Source organism: Erpetoichthys calabaricus, chromosome 3, assembly GCF_900747795.2.
Source record: "Erpetoichthys calabaricus chromosome 3, fErpCal1.3, whole genome shotgun sequence".
NCBI classification, from domain to species: domain Eukaryota; kingdom Metazoa; phylum Chordata; class Cladistia; order Polypteriformes; family Polypteridae; genus Erpetoichthys; species Erpetoichthys calabaricus.
Window position 1 is genome coordinate 249,896,138 of NC_041396.2, and position 19,221 is coordinate 249,915,358.

The 19,221-nt window shown below is 42.4% G+C and overlaps 1 long non-coding RNA gene across 1 annotated transcript in view; it reads left to right on the forward strand.

Annotated features, from left to right (window-relative positions):
* Positions 1–7,994: 7,994 nt before the first annotated feature.
* LOC114647580 (uncharacterized) overlaps positions 7,995–19,221 on the forward strand; it is a 45,311-nt gene continuing 34,084 nt past the window's right edge. The window contains exon 1 of the long non-coding RNA XR_003715565.1: positions 7,995–8,098. This is a non-coding gene — a long non-coding RNA (uncharacterized LOC114647580). The remainder of the gene's footprint in view (positions 8,099–19,221) is intronic.

Sequence of the window (19,221 nt, forward strand, 5' to 3'; positions counted from 1 at the left end):
GGCATTCATATGGATGTTATATTGACATGTGCTGTTTACCTGAATATTGTTGCACACCACGAACACTACTTCATGGCAACGGTGTTCCCTGATGGCAGTATCCTCTTTCAGCAAGATAATGCTCCCTGTCACACTGTGAAAAGTGTTTAGGAATGGTTTAAAGAACATGATAGAGAGTTGAAGGTGTTGACATAGCCTCCCCAGATCTCAATTCTATCAAGCACCTGTGGGATATGCTGGAAAAACAAGCCCGATCCATGGTGGCCTCACATAGCAACTTTCAGGACTTAAAGGATCTGCTGCCAATGTCTTGGTGAAAGATAACACAGGACACCTTCAGTGCTCTTATTGAATACATAGTTTGCTAGGAGGCATGAGGGGGTTAGCTGCACAATATTAGGTAGGTGGTTTTAATGCTGTGGTTGACTGGTGTAAAGAGCATATAAGCAAAAGCAAATAGGACTGGCTGTTCAGGAATCCTTCCAGACTAAATGTAAAGCTTCCTCACACTTCTAACCTTTGTGTCACTTCTTTCTGCTGAAAAACGTAACAGCACTATAAAAGAAACCTCGGACTTTGGAGTAGGGCAGTAGTGGTCAGGCAGGCTGTATTTCTCTCTACAGATTCTAAAGCCACACATACCTGTAATGAACAGACACAGATGACTTTGTGATAAGTGTCCTGGTGCATATCTGCTGGAAGCAAAATGTGCTTCAGGGTCTGGGCAGTGCCCAACATGGTACTTGGGGGGAAAAAAAGAGTATGTTTTGGAGTGAGAATAGCAGACACTGAAGTGAAGATGGAAGGGCATTAAAAGAGAGTGTATCGGCAACAGATATTCCAAAAAGGGTAAGAGACAGAAAGGATAGAGTGGACGAGAGAGGTAAGCAACCCCACTGATGACAGGGATGCCTGGTACTCCTTATAGAAAGTGAAGTCATGGTGGGAATGGGAGAGGCTTAGAAGACTTCCAGGTCAGCAGAGAGAAACAATCTCAGAGAGAAGCGATAGACTGAAGAGGACAGCAAGTGAGGATAATATCATCAAGATATAAAATTTTAAGATATAAGATATTTTAAGGGTAACTTAAGTTTCGATGGTGCTCATACACTAGGGCCACTAGAAGAGCTACTGTCCTTATTGCAAATGTTGGGCTGCCCATGAATAAGTGAGTTTTCTTTAGGAGGTGCATGGCTGTTCTTGCAGTTTGACAGGTTTGATGGACTTAATATGTTGTGTGAGGCCTTTGCTTAGATAGGTTAAAACAAACACTTACTTGAGGTGGTAAGTAGAATGTTATGACATGACTGCTATTCATAGTGGACACTGTATAGAAATTGGTTTGGATTCTCACTCTGTCAGATAAATATTTTCTTAGATACTAAGGCCAAAAAAATGTTCTTAAGCACAATAAATGTTCACAATTGGGTTCTTTAAATATTAATATATTTCCATTTCCCAATGCATTATTCAACATGCATATTTTAAGTTCCTAATGTAATATATTTTAAACTGCTTCTGAAGTTTTAGGCCAGTCATAACTCACTATCCATTTTTTCAGCACCCTATAAATGTCACAAATCTGTGTCAAGATTTGCATCTAGCTCTTTACACTTAGAACTACGAGGTGAAATGCATTATGGGTCAGTGGTCAGTTTGTTAGGACAATTTATGCTCCAAATTTCTTTTGGGTTGAGTGGTATGTCATGTCAAAGGTCCGTGGCAGATTAGAGCAGGGACAGGGTTTTGTTTTAAAATAGTGGAGCTCAGACATGCACATGTAGATATATACTGGAAAGACATGAAGCCAATGAGAGAATGGAATAATTACTTATGCATGTGGAGGTGAGTTCATTGTGAAACCATCATTCATTAGCACTTACGTGGGTCAGTGAGCACAGGCCCTATACTCTGAGGGATATTTAAAGGTTCTGAGTAGATTGAATGGGTAAAAAGAAAAAGACAATGACAATAAAACTGGTGAAAAGTGGAGAAAAAGAGAGCAGAATTGGCTGGTCAAGCCAGTGCTAAGGAGCTGAAGCAAGGTAGTCCATGGTGGGGAGAGGCAAACAGTGCTCCAGGGGAAGATCTCCCCTGCTGAATTGAAGTGCAGAAGTGATCAAGGGCTTGAGAGACCTGTGGACGCAGAAGGAGGCAGCAAGAGGATCCCAGTGAGTACCATTAGAGGTGGCTAGGACAAAGAAATGGATGCATACCTAAACTTGAAATGGATTTGTAAATGCATCCCAGAAAAGCGCATTTTTCCAATGTTTTATTATGACTGGCTGATATTATGTTTTATTATGACTGTGGGGATGGTGCACTGCTGACCTCGACTCGGGACGTTGTGGGTCGATGGGGGGAGTACTTCGAAGACCTCCTCAATCCCACTAACATGCCTTCCAATGAGGAAGCAGAGCCTGGGGACTCGGAAGTCGGCTCCCCCATCTCTGGGACTGAGGTCACCGAGGTGGTCAAAAAACTCCTTGGTATTCCCCCACCTTGCACCCTCCACAATGCTGGAAAAAATACTGCTCAATTTCGAGGAAACAAACACTATTTCCGCAATATATAAAATCTTATTAGAGTCCCTACCTTTCAAAGATCCAAGAGGACATTGGGAAGAAGATCTCTTAATCAATATATCAGAAAAGGAGTGGAAGGTAGCAAAGCAGAGAATTCACTCGAGTTCTATATGCGCAAAGCATAGAATTATTCAACTAAAAATTATATATCGAGCCCATCTGTCTCGCTTAAAACTGTCCAAAATGTTTCCAGGGCAGGATCCAACCTGCAAGCGCTGCAACCAAGCTCCTGCCTCACTGGGTCACATGTTTTGGGCCTGCACTAAACTAACATCATTTTGGACAAAAATTTTTAAGTGCCTCTCAGACAGCCTTGGGGTCACAATCCCTCCTAACTTATTAACAGCTGTGTTCGGTGTTCTTCCAGATGGACTTGAATTGGAGAAGGACAAGCAAACTGTGATTGCATTCACTACACTTTTGGCACGCAGACTTATTTTGTTAAATTGGAAGAATCCTAATTCTCCTCTTATAAGTCAGTGGGAAACCGATGTTTTATATTATTTGAAATTGGAAAAAATCTAATTTTCAGTTAGAGGATCTGTACAACATTTTTTCAAAACATGGCAGGATTTAATTAATATTATTTTAGAATAAGAGAAATAACTATTATTGCATTTAACTCCCTTCTCCATCTCTTATTTACATAGATATTTACTTCTCCCTTTCTTTTGTTTAATGTTGCCTTATTAAAAAGCCTAAAGCAATTTTCCTTTAGCTAAGCTCTCCTTCTCAGGGGTGGGGTTTGATTAGTCTTCAAATTTGTTAGGTTATAAATTGATCTGTTTGTATGGAATGATTACAATGAAAATTAATAAAATAAAAATATTAAAAAAAAAAAAACTCCTTGGTGGCAGGGCCCCAGAGGTGGATGAGATACGCCCAGAGTTCCTCAAGGCTCTGGATGTTGTAGGGCTGTCTTGGATGACACGTCTCTGCAACATTGCATGGACATCAGGGACAGAGCCTCTGGATTGGCAGACCGGGGTGGTGGTCCCCCTTCTTAAAGAGGAGGATGTGTTCCAACTACAGAGGGATCACACTCCTCAGCCTCCCTGGAAAAGTCTATTCGAGGGTTCTGGAGAGGAGGGTCCGTAGAATAGTCGAGCCTCGGATTCACGAGGAACAGTGTGGTTTTCGTTCTGGTCGCGGAACAGTGGACCAGCTCTACACCCTTAGCAGGGTCCTGGAGGGTGCATGGGAGTTTGTCCAACCAGTCTACATGTGTTTTGTGGACTTGGAAAAGGCATTCGACCGTGTCCCTTGGGGAATCCTGTGGGGGGTACTCCGAGAGTATAGTGTACCGGACCCCCTGATAAGGGCTGTTCGGTCCCAGTACAATCGGTGCCAGAGCTTGGTCCGCATTGCCGGCAGTAAGTCGAACCCATTTCCAGTGAGAGTTGGACTCCACCAGGGCTGCCCTTTGTCACCAATTCTGTTCATAACTTTTATGGACAGAATTTCTAGGAGCAGCCAGGGCGTTGAGGGGGTCCGGTTTGGTGGACTCAGGATTGGGTCACTGCTTTTTGCAGATGATGTTGTCCTGTTTGTTTCATCAGCCCGTGATCTTCAGCTCTCTCTGGATCGGTTCGCAGCTGAGTGTGAAGCGGCTGGGATGGGAATCAGCACTTCAAAATCCGAGGCCATGGTCCTCAGCCGGAAAAGGGTGGAGTGCCCTCTCAGGGTTGGTAGCGAGATCCTGCCCCAAGTGGAGGAGTTCAAGTATCTCGGGATCTTGTTCATGAGTGAGGGAAGAATGGAGCGTGAGATCGACAGGCGGATCGGTGCGGCATCCGCAGTAATGCAGGCTTTGCATCGATCTGTCGTGGTGAAAAAGGAGCTGAGCCGCAAGGCAAAGCTCTCAATTTACCAGACGAATACAAGCGGCTGAAATGAGTTTCCTCTGTAGGGTGTCTGGGCTTTCCCTTAAAGATAGGGTGAGAAGCTCAGTCATCCGGGAGGGGCTCAGAGTAGAGCCGTTGCTCCTCCGCATCGAGAGGAGTCAGATGAGGTGGCTCGGGCATCTGATCAGGATGCCTCCTGGACGCCTCCCTGGTGAATTGTTCCCGGCACGTCTAACCGGGAGGAGGCCCAGGGGAAGACCCAGGACACGCTGGAGGGACTATGTCTCTCGGCTGGCCTGGGAACGCCTTGGGATCCCCCCGGAAGAGCTAGAAGAAGTGGCCGGGGAGAGGTAAGTCTGGGCATCTCTGCTCAAGCTGCTGCCCCCGCAACCCGACCTCGGATAAGCGGAAGAGAATGGATGGATGGATGGATTATTATGACTGAACATCAAGCTTGCCAGAAGAAGGTGAATTACTTCACCTATTGTAGGAGATATCTGCTACTAAAGCATGACAAGGAAATTCTTGAGAGAGTATCAATGAGCATACTGTGTAATTTTTTCACATGTTATGATATTGAGAGTTGGTGTTCACTCTCATATTTAGCAAGTCACTTGTACAGAAATCTGAATTGTGACAGGAACACCCTAAGCGATTTTGCAGGCTCATGAGAAATTGAACACCTAGAGAATAATCTCAAGGAAGAATTCTTGGCAAGACCATGAGTCCAATGAAGACTCTTGGCGTCTAAACTGCTCAAAAAAATTAAAGGAACTCTTTGAAAACACATCAAATCTTAACGGGAAAAAAATCATGCTGGATATCTTTACTGATTTGGACTGCGTAATGTGTTAGGAATGAAAGGATGCCATGTCGTTTGATGGACATGAAAATTATCAACCTACAGAGGGCTGAATTCAAAGACACCCTGAAAATCAAAGTGAAAAAATGATGCTGCAGGCTAGTCCATTTTGCTGAAATTTAATTGCAGCAACTCAGAATTGTAATCAGTAGTTTGTAAGGCCCCCATGTGCTTGTATGCATGCATAACAACTTTGGGGAACGCACCTAATGAGACGACGGATGGTGTCCTGGGGGATCTCCTCCCAGATCTGGACCAGGGCATCACTGAGCTCCTGGACAGTCTGAGGTGCAACCTGGCAGTTTCAGATGGACCGAAACATAATGCTCCAGAGTTGTTCTTTTGGATTTAGGTCATGTGAGCATGGGGGCCAGTCAATGGTATCAATTCCTTCATCCTCCAGGAAGTGCCTGCATATTCTCACCACATGAGGCCGGGCATTGTCGTGCACCAGGAGGAACCCAGGACTCACTGCACCAGCATAGGGTCTGACAATGGGTCCAAGTATTTCATCCCGATACCTAATGGTAGTCAAGATGCTGTTGTCTAGCCTGTAGAGGTCTGCACGTCCCTCAATGGTTATGCCTCCCCAGACCATCACTGACCCACCACCAAACCAGTAATGCTGAACGATGTTACAAGCAGCATAACATTCTCCACAGCTTCTCCAGACCCTTTCACGTCTGTCACATGTGCTCAGGGTGAACCTGCTCTCATCTGTGAAAAGCACCTGCCAATTCTGGTATTTTTTGGCAAATGCCAATCGAGCTCCACAGTGCCAGGCAGTGAGCACAAGGCCCACTAGAGGACATTGAGCACTCAGGCCACCCTCATGAAGTCTGTTATTGATTGTTTGGTCAGAGACATTCACACCAGTGGCCTGCTGGAGGTCATTTTGTAGGGCTCTGGCAGTGCTCATCCTGTTCCTCCTTGCCCAAAGGAGCAGATACTGCTGATGGGTTAAGGACATTCTACAGCCTTGTCCAGCTCTCCCAGAGTAACTGCCTGTCTCCTGGAATCTTCTCCATGCCCTTGAGACTGTGCTGGGAGACACAGCAAACCTTTTGGCAATGGCATGTATTGATATGCCATCCTGGAGAAGTTGGACTACCTGTGTAACCTTTGTTAGGATCCAGGTATCGCCTCATACTACCAGTAGTGACATTGACCGTAGCCAAATGCAAAACTAGTGAAAAAACAGTCAAAAAAGATGAGGAGGAAAAATGTCAGTGGCCTCCACCTGTTAAACCATTCCTGTTTTGGGGGTCATCTCGTTGTTGCCCCTCTAGTGTACCTGTTGTTAATTTCATTAACATCAAAGCATCTGAAACTGATTAACAGCTCCCTCTGCTACTTTACTGACCAGATCAATAGCCCAGAAGTTTCATTGACTTGATTCTACACTCTGATTAAAAAGTGTTTCTTTAATTTCTTTGAGCAGTTTATATTTGCTTGAATATTTGTAGTCATCCATCCATTCATTAAACCAGGCATGAACTGGATAATATGTCATTGCAGCACACTCTCCACTTATAATGGACTAGTCAATAGGACATGCTGGTCTTGAGAATGTAAAATAAAAAGAAAAAGGGTTTGGGGAAATATGCACACAGACACCAGCAGAATGTGTAAACTGCACACAGACGGTGCTCAGGTCTGGATTCAAACCCTAAATTAATGTATTGCCTCTCTGTGTCACCGATTATGGCCCATGGTGTCTAAATGGCTTACGTCTGCCCATGATGAAGTGATGGTAAATAAAACATTGGTGCAGTTGATGTCAATGTCATTTGTGGATGCCCAGTACAAATTTGTAATGCAGATGATTCTGTGTTCATTTGGGACGGTAGCATAGTGACCTGGGCAGCCCTGTTTACTGCATAATTGTGCTGGAGTTCCTCATGTCAGTAAGATACAGAGCTGCTCACATTCAGGTCAGTTAAAATAGCTTTGGAGGCTTTCGGTTCAATTTAAAAAAGCTGGGACATTTAGAAAAGCCAGAGACAATGCCATGATAACACCACAGATGATTCAATTTGTATCTGTGCATTCTTCAAGTGTTTAAGAAGTAGTCCAGGGACAATTATGGCCTTTCAGGGCAGTACTGGTCACTTACTGTTATTGTTCTGTTCTCAGATAGTTCTGGGATCTTTCTAGTCATTGTGAGGTAGGTTTGTGGTCATTTTGTTCTGCTTTTTTTTTCTGATGAGCTTTTTAAATGAGCAGAGGTAACACTCTCCTTGTATTCAAGTACAGAAAGAAAGAATTAGTCAGCCTCTGGATTTTAACCGCTGATGGAACTGCTGTACAAGGAAGTGCAGGCAGAGGCTTCAAACACTTTATGACTCACTTGGACCCAGACCACAGAGTGATCAATCATTACTATTTAATACAAATAAATCAGGGAGCAAACGTACATTTCTGTGTGGAACCAATACAAATGTCTGAGTGAGCCTCCTAAATGTGTGACTGACACCCACATAAATTCACATGTGTGAAACTGAAACGTTTAGCATAGATTTAGGTGCGAACAGACTCTGCTGCAGGAGGGGGGCGGACATTTTTGTTTATTTATTTATTTTTATTCTTCCCAGTAGTCAAGCTGCATAAAAACCCCTCTGTGGTTTAACGTTACTTTAGCTGAGTGCCATATGTGTATGTATATTTATATCTCTGTGTGTCACCTTCTGCTCTCTTCAAACTTCCTTCTCAAAAAGTGCGAGGCAGATAATGGGATATGAAGACTGCCTACTAATGAAACTGCCCAAAATGCATAGTGTTGTCTGGGCATGTGGACAGCACATCAGGTAAGAAGGCGAGGAGAAATTAATGCAGATGTTGAGGGACAGAACTTGTGGCTAGAAGAGGTGAGAAAATCAAAAAACAATAGATGAAGCCTTGCATAATTTTTAAAACCAGTGCATTCTCATCTTCTGTTTTGGTTTTGTTATATACAGCGGTATACCTCCCATTTCTGACATTTTTTTTCTGTCTTTGCCTTTGCCTTGTCTCCAGGTTTCTTCATTAAAATTCTTTTTACTTGCTTACTAGCATAATATCTGTGAGTTTTAACAAGCAAGTTAAATTAAATGAAGCGCAAATATGTTGCTTGAGCAATACTTTACTTCAGCAAGAATAATTACCTGCCCAGAAAGAAACTGGGTTGAAACGCTGTGGCCTCTAGAACTAAACTTGAGCTCCCCTTGTAATAAAAATGCAAAATATGCAACTCCTCAAACCTTTATTATCAGCATGAATCAATCCATCACTAAAAAGAAATTACAAAAACTAGTATTAAAACTAATATTTAACCCTGTAAACCCAACCAACAGCACAAGTCGGCTGAGGTGATTTGGTCATCCAAAGAGCGTTTACCAGGCAAAGCCCACTGGCACAACAACCAAGGATATACCGAGGACCTACTGGACAGGTTATATCTAATGACTGCTCTGGGAATATCTGGGATTTCCCCCAAGAGCAACTGGAGGAAGTTGTTGAGTATAAGATGGGATAAGATGCTCCAATGGCCCTCACCAGGAAAAGTGTGTTTTCCAATACATTTTGCTAGAATACAAGTAAAGCTTGTAAAACTAAAATTATGGAGAGTCATTTTGGATTTGCACCTTTCAGTCTTCACATACCTCTACAGTGATTGCCAAAAAATGCTGCTTGAAGCTCTGTAAATGAGAGTGTGACAACCTTAGAAGCTACAATATTTTTATTTTCTCAGCACATCTGGTTAAATTTCTTCCAGTTCATGGAATTGTTAGACTACAGCCTGAAGCACAGTTGACTCTTTTACTTAAAAATCTTTAAATGTAGAGCTAGTCTTTATTTTATTTATTTCTACTTTTGTAAATTAGGTCAGGTCAGGTTAGGTCAGGTTGGGAAGCATGCACTGGTACAGCGTGTTACCACACCCACCCAATGACAAAATAGCTTGGGACCCTGGTTGGCAACCCCCCCCAGGCAGACATGCAGTATTTGTAAATAATTAAGTGAAATAAGTATTTGGTTAATTTACTTTGTCTTACTCATTTACATTTACTTGAGTCTCTGGTACTATTTAAACTGTCTTTAACTGTTTGTCATGGTAATAGTACTAAAATAAAATTTAAAAAAAAACTGCTAGACTTTCATTTCAATAATTTTTTGCAGTTTTCTCAAAACATTCAGATGCTGGCTTGATTCCTCAGTTTCCTGCATTATGCTTCAGAATATTTTTTTGTTTTTCATTTTATTTGTTTTTTAGAAAAAAATTATTTTGCAGAATCATCAGAATATCTGTGAAATGACACCATATATAATTTATGGTTGCAGCTTTTTTGGTTTCCTGTTTTGCATTTTCTGGGAGTTTTCTCATCCTTGAGAGATTTGCTTTCACAAATTATACATTTTTGCTTTATCGTGCATTTCTGCATTTTCAAAGACGCTTTTATATTTATAATATTTTCATTGCCATTGCTCAGATGATCAGTCACTTCTTGATTATTAAAAAAGTTGAGGTCTCAAAAGATGTCATCCAGCGCTGGGCCCGAGAGAAACAGGGTGAGGACGCAGTCATTTTCCATTTCATTTTCTTCTTCTGTCTTTAAAAGAGGGGATTCCCCTTTAATGATTGGAAAGTTGAAATCTCCCCTCACAGAATAAACAATGTGCTATTTTATTATCTGTCAGAATTTCAGTGGCAACGAACTCCATACACTAAATCTCAGCACTTCTTTATTACTTACCTAACTTAACAGTGATTCCGAATTCATTTCTTCTGCCTGAATATCACTTTACATGTGCAATGTCATTGTCTACCTTTCTCTGTCTTTCCTTGTAACTTTTTTTGCTCTTTGCACCTTTTCATTTCCTCCCACGCAAATGGTTGTCATTTTTTTATAAACTGATGTGCAAAAGATTGTGGTATGAAACCTGATTAAGGTGGTAAGGTCTCTAATAATAGAACTATCTGAGTTGGCAAAAACAAAGCGTGAGGGTTTGCTCACTTTGTAGGTGATGAGTGAATTGTGATTGAGTGACAAGTTTGCAGTTCTGGATAATGGCATTGGAAAGTAAATTAAGAGGCTTAGTCTGACCTTAGTGTGGCCAGCCATCACATGGCCGTATTGCTTCCTCTTGTTTATTAGTTGTTTGACAAGGTGACACCCTGGTTAGCATTGCTGCTATGTTGGCATGAATAAAATAGTATCAGATCACCCATAAATAATTACCGCCTTTCTTTCTTTCTTTCTTTCTTTCTTTCTTTCTTTCTTTCTTTCTTTCTTTCTTTCTTTCTTTCTTTCTTTAATATAGTGTCTTTATTGTAGAAAATAATCATGTGTGACATGTAAATAATTACAGTAATTTTAGCATGAACAAAAGAAGTATCAGATGACTCTTCACAAGTACTGTTCTCACATTTTAGTCTCTACAGTGGCCAATAAAATAGGCTTTGGTGATACTACCAAAAAAAAAAGAAAACAAAAAGGAAAAAAGAACGCAGATTCATGTTAACTTCTAGATTTATGGCCATTGGGAATACATTAACTAAACTCCTGGTCTCAAAGAGTCCTATGAGTCCTGCTAGCCTCACTATGTAACATGAATTGAGCACACAGAAATGGGCATAATAAGGCACCATCTGCATTTGGACTTCACTTTAGAATGGTCATGGAGGACTGATTAAGTGACACGATACAGCTATATCGTCTGCTTTATAAGAACCAGAGGACAAGCCATCATGAATGAATCAGTCTGTTAACTTTCTGCATTCAGACCAACTCTAATAAAGTGAATACTTTTTTGATTAGTCCGAGATAAAGCATCTTGGTTTTCTGTACTGGCCTAGTTGTCATCCATGTGGACTTTACAAGTTCTATCAGCATCCCACCCACATCATAAAGACATTCATATCTGGCCAGCCCAGCACTGACTCAGCTCTGGAATAACCAGTGGGGGGTGATGGGGGGACAGAAAAGAAGGTTGGCTGAGGTCTCCTGGTCTCTGAGTCTGTCTGGCTTGTCTGTATTTTCCTACAATCTAGCAGTGGTTCTAAAATTAACTGATCAGCAGATATTATTGTTTTTCATTTGTGTTAAGTAGTTCTACTTTGTTTTTGATGTATTTGAACCAATCTGTACCCTCATATGTGACAGTTATGTATTTAGTCAGTGTTAAATTCTATTCTTCCATTTTGCCTTGAGTGTTGTTGCGCCACTTTGCATCTGTGCAAGATCAAAGTAGTTTATACTGTTGTATTTCATTTCTGAGGTGGCAATGATAGATTAGCCATGTAGCTCTGTGAAGAGGATTGTTTGCGCTCTGCTTTATGTTGTATGTTCCCCCATTTTTTGACACCCATTGCAAGCCCAGCCTACCTGGAAGGGAGACTCTCTCTGATCTGCCTTTCCCAAGATTCCTTCCATTTTTTTCCCTAAAAGTTTTTTTTTTTTTTTCAGGGGAGTTTTTTCTTGTCTTCTTACAGAGTAAAGGCTGGGGAGCTGTTTCAAAACAGGGCCTGTTCAAGTCCATTGAGGCATTCCTTGCATAATTTTGGGCTATACAAAAATGTAAAAAATAAATTGTTGTTGTTAGGTCAAATTGTGACTCTCAATTGGTCCTGTGTGAGGGAGGTGTGGGTGTTAGGTTGAGTGTGCTTCACAGCAGACCAGCACCATTCTGGGGTTGTCCTATGCCTTGTGCCCTGTGCTGCTAAAATGAACTCTATTTCTTAGAGCATTGTCTGTATTAAAGGAGTGTGATAAGATGGATGCATAAGATTTTCATAAGCTACACAGACATGCTCGAGTTCTTGGGTTTTGTCTAATTCTAAATAAGGTTGACTTGTCTTCATGCATAATATCCAGTTTTGCAAAAGTAGTTTAGTCTAAGTAACCAGAAAAAAAAGTAGTTGAACTCTTGTGAAGACAGTCATACTGATCCTCACTTAAATGAGGTTTCTATGATACCTTCACACAGTCAAGATACCGCAGCCGTTTGCTGAATTATAGTCATGATACAGTCTGATGCTGGAGGTGATGTTTTTGGTAAGCATGCAATGTGAACTTCCCACCTCTAATGTTTTATTGGTTTTATTGTTTTATTGGTTTATATTAATGCATGTGTGTAGTTTGAAATGCAGAGCTTATGTTGAATCTGTTGAAGATTCTGATTTCATTATATTGTATGTACTATTCAGTAGACACGCTAAAAATGTTGTTGTACATGTGTGAAATGACAATAAAAGGCATTCTATTCTATTCTGTTCTATTCTAATTAAAGAGTTTTTTCTGGTTAGATAAACTTGCACAAAATATGGAAAGCACTCTGTCTTGACACATGGCAGTCAGCATAAAACAACTTAGCTCACCAGTAGAATGGTTTTGTTGAAAGTTAATTTATTTATTCTGTAATGAAATTTTCCAGGTCTCACTGATCTGAACCCGAGTGGTGTTTTGTTATTGGACTTCTGTGCTCGTCATGGATTGTCCATAACGAACACCATGTTCAAGCATAGGGGTGTTCATATGTGCACTTGGCACCAGGACACCCTAGGCCTCAGTTCGATGATCGACTTTGTGGTCGTGTCGTCGGACTTGCGGCCACATGTCTTGGACACTCGGGTGAAGAGAGGGGCGGAGCTGTCAACTGATCACCACCTGGTGTCGAGTTGGCTTCGATGGTGGGGGAGGATGCCGGTCAGGCGTGGTAGGCCCAAACGTGTTGTGAGGGTCTGCTGGGAACGTCTGGCAGAGCCCCCTGTCAGAAGTAGCTTCAACTCCCACCTCCGGCAGAACTTCGACCACATCCCGAGGGAGGTGGGGGACATTGAGTCCGAATGGGCCATGTTCCGTGCCTCTATTGTTGAGGCGGCTGACCGGAGCTGTGGCAGGTGGTTGGTGCCTGTCGTGGCGGCAATCCCCGAACCCGTTGGTGGACACCGGCGGTGAAGGATGCCGTCAAGCTGAAGAAGGAGTCCTACAGGACCCTTTTGTCCTGTGGGACCCTGGAGGCAGCTGATAGGTACCGGCAGGCCAAGTGGAATGCGGCTTTGGTGGTTGCTGAGGCAAAAACTCGGGCGTGGGAGGAGTTTGGGGAGGCCATGGAGAATGACTTTCGGACGGCTTCGAGGAGATTCTGGTCCACCATCCGGCATCTCAGGAAGGGGAAGCAGTGCAGTGTCAACACTGTATATGGTGGGGATGGTGCGCTGCTGACCTCGACTCGGGACGTTGTGGGTCGGTGGGGGGGAGTACTTCAAAGACCTCCTCAATCCCATTAACATACCTTCCAATGAGGAAGCAGAGCCTGGGGACTCAGAGGTGGTCTCCCCCATCTCTGGGACTGAGGTCACCGAGGTGGTCAAAAAACTCCTTGGTGGCAGGGCCCCGGGGGTGGATGAGATACGCCCGGAGTTCCTCAAGGCTCTGGATGTTGTAGGACTGTCTTGGTTGACACGCCTCTGCAACATCGCATGGACATCAGGGACAGTGCCTCTGGATTGGCAGACCGGGGTGGTAGTCCCCCTCTTTAAGAAGGGGGATCGGAGGGTGTGTTCCAACTACAGAGGGATCACACTCCTCAGCCTCCCTGGAAAAGTCTATTCAGGGGTCCTGGAGAGGAGGGTCCGTCGGATAGTCGAGCCTCGGATTCAGGAGGAACAGTATGGTTTTCGTCCTGGTCGCGGAACAGTGGACCAGCTCTATACCCTTAGCAGGGTCCTGGAGGGTGTATGGGAGTTTGCCCAACCAGTCTACATGTGTTTTGTGGACTTGGAAAAGGCATTCGACCGTGTCCCTCGGGGAATCCTGTGGGGGGTACTCCGAGAGTATGGGGTACCGGCCCCCCTGATAAGGGCTGTTCGGTCCCTGTACGATCGGTGCCAGAGCTTGGTCTGCATTGCCGGCAGTAAGTCAAACCCATTTCCAGTGAGAGTTGGACTCCGCCAGGGCTGCCCTTTTTCACTGATTCTGTTCATAACTTTTATGGACAGAATTTCTAGGCGCAGCCAGGGCGTTGAGGGGGTCCGGTTTGTTGGGCTCAGGATTGGGTCACTGCTTTTTGCAAATGATGTTGTCCTGTTTGCTTCATCAGGCCGTGATCTTGAGCTCTCTCTGGATCGGTTCGCAGCCGAGTGTGAAGCGGCTGGGATGAGAATCAGCACCTCCAAATCCGAGACCATGGTCCTCAGCCGGAAAAGGGTGGAGTGCCCTCTCAGGGTTGGGAGTGAGATCCTGCCCCAAGTGGAGGAGTTCAAGTATCTCGGGGTCTTGTTCACGAGTGAGGGGAAGAATGGAGCGTGAGATCGACAGGCGGATCGGTGTGGCATCCGCAGTAATGCGGGCGCTGCATCGGTCTGTCGTGGTGAAAAAGGAGCTGAGCCGCAAGGCGAAGCTCTCAATTTACCAGTCGATCTATTTTCCTACCCTCACCTATGGTCATGAGCTATGGGTAGTGACCGAAAGAACGAGATCGCGAATACAAGCGGCTGAAATGAGTTTCCTCCGCAGGGTGTCTGGGCTTTCCCTTAAAGATAGGGTGAGAAGCTCAGTCATCCGGGAGGGGCTCAGAGTAGAGCCGCTGCTCCTCCGCATCGAGAGGAGTCAGATGAGGTGGCTCGGGCATCTGATCAGGATGCCTCCTGGACGCCTCCCTGGTGAGGTGTTCCGGGCACGTCTAACCGGGAAGAGGCCCTGGGGAAGACCCAGGACACGTTGGAGGAACTATGTCTCTCGACTGGCCTGGGAACGCCTTGGGATTCTCCCGGAAGAGCTAGAAGAAGTGGCCGGGGAGAGGGAAGTCTGGGCATCTCTGCTCAAGCTGCTGCCCCCGCGACCCGACCTCGGATAAGGGGGAGACAATGGATGGATGGATGGATGAAATTTTCCAAGAAGTTTAGCTTTCATTGAGATGCCTTGAATAGTGGCCACTGAAAGCATTTTTAAAACTTGAAAAACTCCCATTTAAAACAGAGAAACTTTCAGTGTATACTCATTAATGTATTGTTTCAAATTTATCAGAGAGAATTTATTTCAATTTGTACATTTTGCTCTTTTATGCATCTGATAACTAATCATTCATGACAAAGCAGATCTGTATTTACAAATAGATGAAATGCCAGTGGAGTTTCATGGGCTTCATACCAGGTCTTGTAAAGGATCTTCATAACTCTAAAAGTAAACAAAATCATCTATCTCTGCTAATACATGCTATTACATTATATCGCTATTGTTATTTTTGAATATTACCCATCTGTATCTTTGATGAAGTACCGTAAATAAACAAAAATTTGAAATGCTCCAACTTTCAAAACTCTTAACAAAGTCTTCAAATGGACCTGAATGTTGCATTGCCATAGATTTTCTAACTTGTTTTTGTGTTTTATTGTCATATTTATTACCCTAATTCAAGTTGGTAGTAAACAGTTTGCTGGTCCTTACATTGAAGCCTAGGCTCAATCTTTACTAATTGTAGTTTTAAAGCTTATAGTATTATGTACTTATTTATTGTGTTTTGTAAGTTTGGAGTTTTTTTATTGGTGTACTTAGAAAGGACTAGTTTGATTGGTAATACTTTTTCATACTAAACATAATATAATGGCGTTACCCGCTTAATCCAGACCAGGGTCACAGTGTTGGGTGTAGGGTTTGTGGGGACATGGAATCTATCCCAGCTAGCATAAGGCGCAAGGCAGGAACAAACTTTGCACAGGGTGCCAATCCATCACAGGGTGAACACACACACACACCAACACACGAAATACACACTAAGGCCAATTTAGCATTACCAATTCACCTAACCTGCATGTCTTTAGACTGTGGGAGGAAACCAAAGCACTTGGAGGAAATGTACACAGACATGGGGTGAACATGAAAACTGTGCACAGGAAAGACCCAGAATGTAAACCTTGGTCTCTTTTCCGTGAGTACCAATGCAGTACGGTGTCAGCCTTACTAAAAATTATTGTAATTACTGAGAGCTGGCAGGAGGACGATGACCAGGAAATGGAGTCTGAGCTGCATCTGTGTCATAAGTACAAAGTCAAAAGTTTATCATAATGACAGTAAGAGTGCAAAAATGAGATGGGGTCAAGGATGATGAAAGGTCAAAACCAAAAGAACCCAACACTAGGTCTTACTTGAAAAAAGCTAACTTTCACTAATAAATACTTTAATTTTTTTTTCCTAAAAATTAATATGCACTGAGGGATGCTAGCCAGCACACTGGTCATTGCCATTGTTATACCAGAGGTAACATGACATAACGGCTAGAGATGAATACAGCGGCTGTTCTGAAAACTGACATAAGGGAAAATAAAGAAGGAGACATGAACCTAAAAAATATATAATGTAATCAGACTGAAACTGACTGTCTCAACACACCAGAATCTACATGAAATGCATAAATACAATTAAAATTGCTTAAAAGGTACCAAAGTTCATAACACATTTCTCATTAGGGTTACGTATGAAACTCCTAGTTACAAAACTGCATATTTCAATATTGCTATACATTGGTAGTTCCAATATGTTTGTTTTTTTTGACTCAGTTCTTTTCAGAAGTATTCCATGTATTTCAATTTTTTCCCTACATTTTTTAACACAGTCTAATTTAAGGGAGCCATACCCCTATGGAATAATTCCTAAAAGGTTCTTTATTATTTTTTATTGTCTTTTAAAGTTAATTTTAGATCTCTTTCTTGGTTAACCAGACATCACTGAGCTCTAACTTACCATTGCATTTTAGGTCAGAGATCGGCTTCTGCTTTGGATACTTTAGAGCCAAGACCACATTAAGACCCCCACAGACAACTGGGTGACCTTAAGAGAGTATTGATCATACTTTTAAAAATGCATCACACAAAGACCAGGATGTTTAATTCAGTGGTGTATTTCTCACTCTTGATTTCTGAGCTAGACTCAATCGCTTAGTCGCCTTCATTGTCGATACTCGATCATTGCCCCCCATTTTGGTCATTTCAGGGCTTGGATACTTCATCATTTTATCATGTTAGGGTCCCCCATTCTCATTTCAATTCACAGAAAATCAATAGTTTAATTGAGTGGGACTGGAGGGACTTGGTAAAAAGACTCCTTGTTGTCACAGGCCTCAAGGTGTGCACCCAGAACTCCCTGATAGTAGAGCTGTCCTTGTTTGGAGCAGTTTGCATAGTTTTTTGCTTTGGGGTAGATGGCGATAAAAATGCCTGAGGGTTAAAGTCTTCTTTTTAGTATTTTGGCTGTTTTTGTCTGTTTCCTGAATTATTATTAGGGTAGTATAGTTCTTTCTCCTGAGTCATTTGCCTACTGCTATACTAAAGTGTTAACTTTTTTCTGGCTATGATTAAAGATCTGCTGAGATTTTAAAGGTTCTTAATGGCTTGTTGCAAAGAACACCAAAGTACCTTTCACACCCCTCTACCTCACTGCCTCCTTTCTCTCCCATCCAGACAAATCACTTCTTCTGAGAAAAGCCCATTGCTTTGTTGTATGCTGGCCAAATAACACAGAAGTGACTGGAGTGATTCCCATGTTACTTCCTGAGATAAATTACTGAAAGTCTGTGACAGTGAACAGACTTGGGCGGTATATAATTGTAATGAGGTACTTATATTAGCTGTTATGACGTACAACTGCTAACAATTTACATATCAGCAGAGATCTGTCTTTTTCTGCTCTGTGGTATTCATGGAGTCATTATTTTCTCCTGTGTACTGTTATTAGAATGCAGACAGGAGCTGGACGGCAGCCCATAGCATTGGTGGAGGATACATGACCAGTTTCATTGTTGAACTGCTTAGTATTCTTAGCAGCCATCTGTTAACATTTCAGCCAGAATTCTTCCCCTGGCTGGTGTTCAGATTCCTTTTTTATGTTCTTTTTGTCAGTTTCTGAATCTTTTATGTTAACAGTGTTGCTTACATTGAATATTTGCATTATCCTGTGTTTCTGATTGGTTTTGTGTATTTAATTTCTATGTGTCTAGATTTGTTGCGTTATGTACCTGGTATTTTATGGGTGGTTTCCCAAGAGGTGGGGTCAATTGCCCATCACCATCAAGAAGTTACCCTCAGCCCTATAAAGACTGAGGAAAACCTACAGTCCCTTGTGGTTCATTGAATGCACTTGTGGTGTTAGTGAGGTTCTCTGTGATTATTCTGTATTTTTCTTAGGCATTTTCTGGATTTTCAATCCTTCCTCTGTTTTTCAACTTCTGCTTTGCCTTTGCAAGTAATTCCTTTTGCCTCTTGGGTTCCTTGAAACTTTATCTTGTTAAGGAACATTTTTTGTTAAAGTAAATCTTTTTATTATAAAGATTCTAAGTTGTACTTTGTTACTAGCTGGGATTTGACAGTCTTCCTCCTGTAATAGACATTTTGAGCATTTTTGTGAATTTGCACGCTTTGGAACACCATAACAGGTCATAACACCATCAGAGTCTTTTATTATACTGAAGTGGAAAGGCAATATTGTGGGGAGAAGATAAAGAAGGCTGTGAGATTGTCAACCCATCTCTTTTATAAACATCGGTATGAAGTCACAATAAACCAAGATATGTTGGATGGGAAGATCTCCTGCTTCAGTTTCTTGTTGATACAGACTCTTCCTCCCAGTTAGATAAAGAGTTATACAGAAAGAGGTTTGGACCATCCAATTAGCTTGTATAAAATGTCTACTCAGAGCTTGCACACCTCCTGTTGTCTGATACTATTTACTCTTAGAAACCTAGCTAATGATACAGTCATTTGTTTTACCTGGACAGTGCTCACTGAAATTCTTAAATCAATACAACAATGAGACAGGAAGGTTACATTAAGTAATACTTCAGGCCAGCATGTGACCCCACTGACACAGACTCACAGATTTTGCTATCCATTTGCAGGATTTAATCAAGTCTAAACATCACATCCTGACATAGCCATGCATGGGGTAATAAAGTCTTC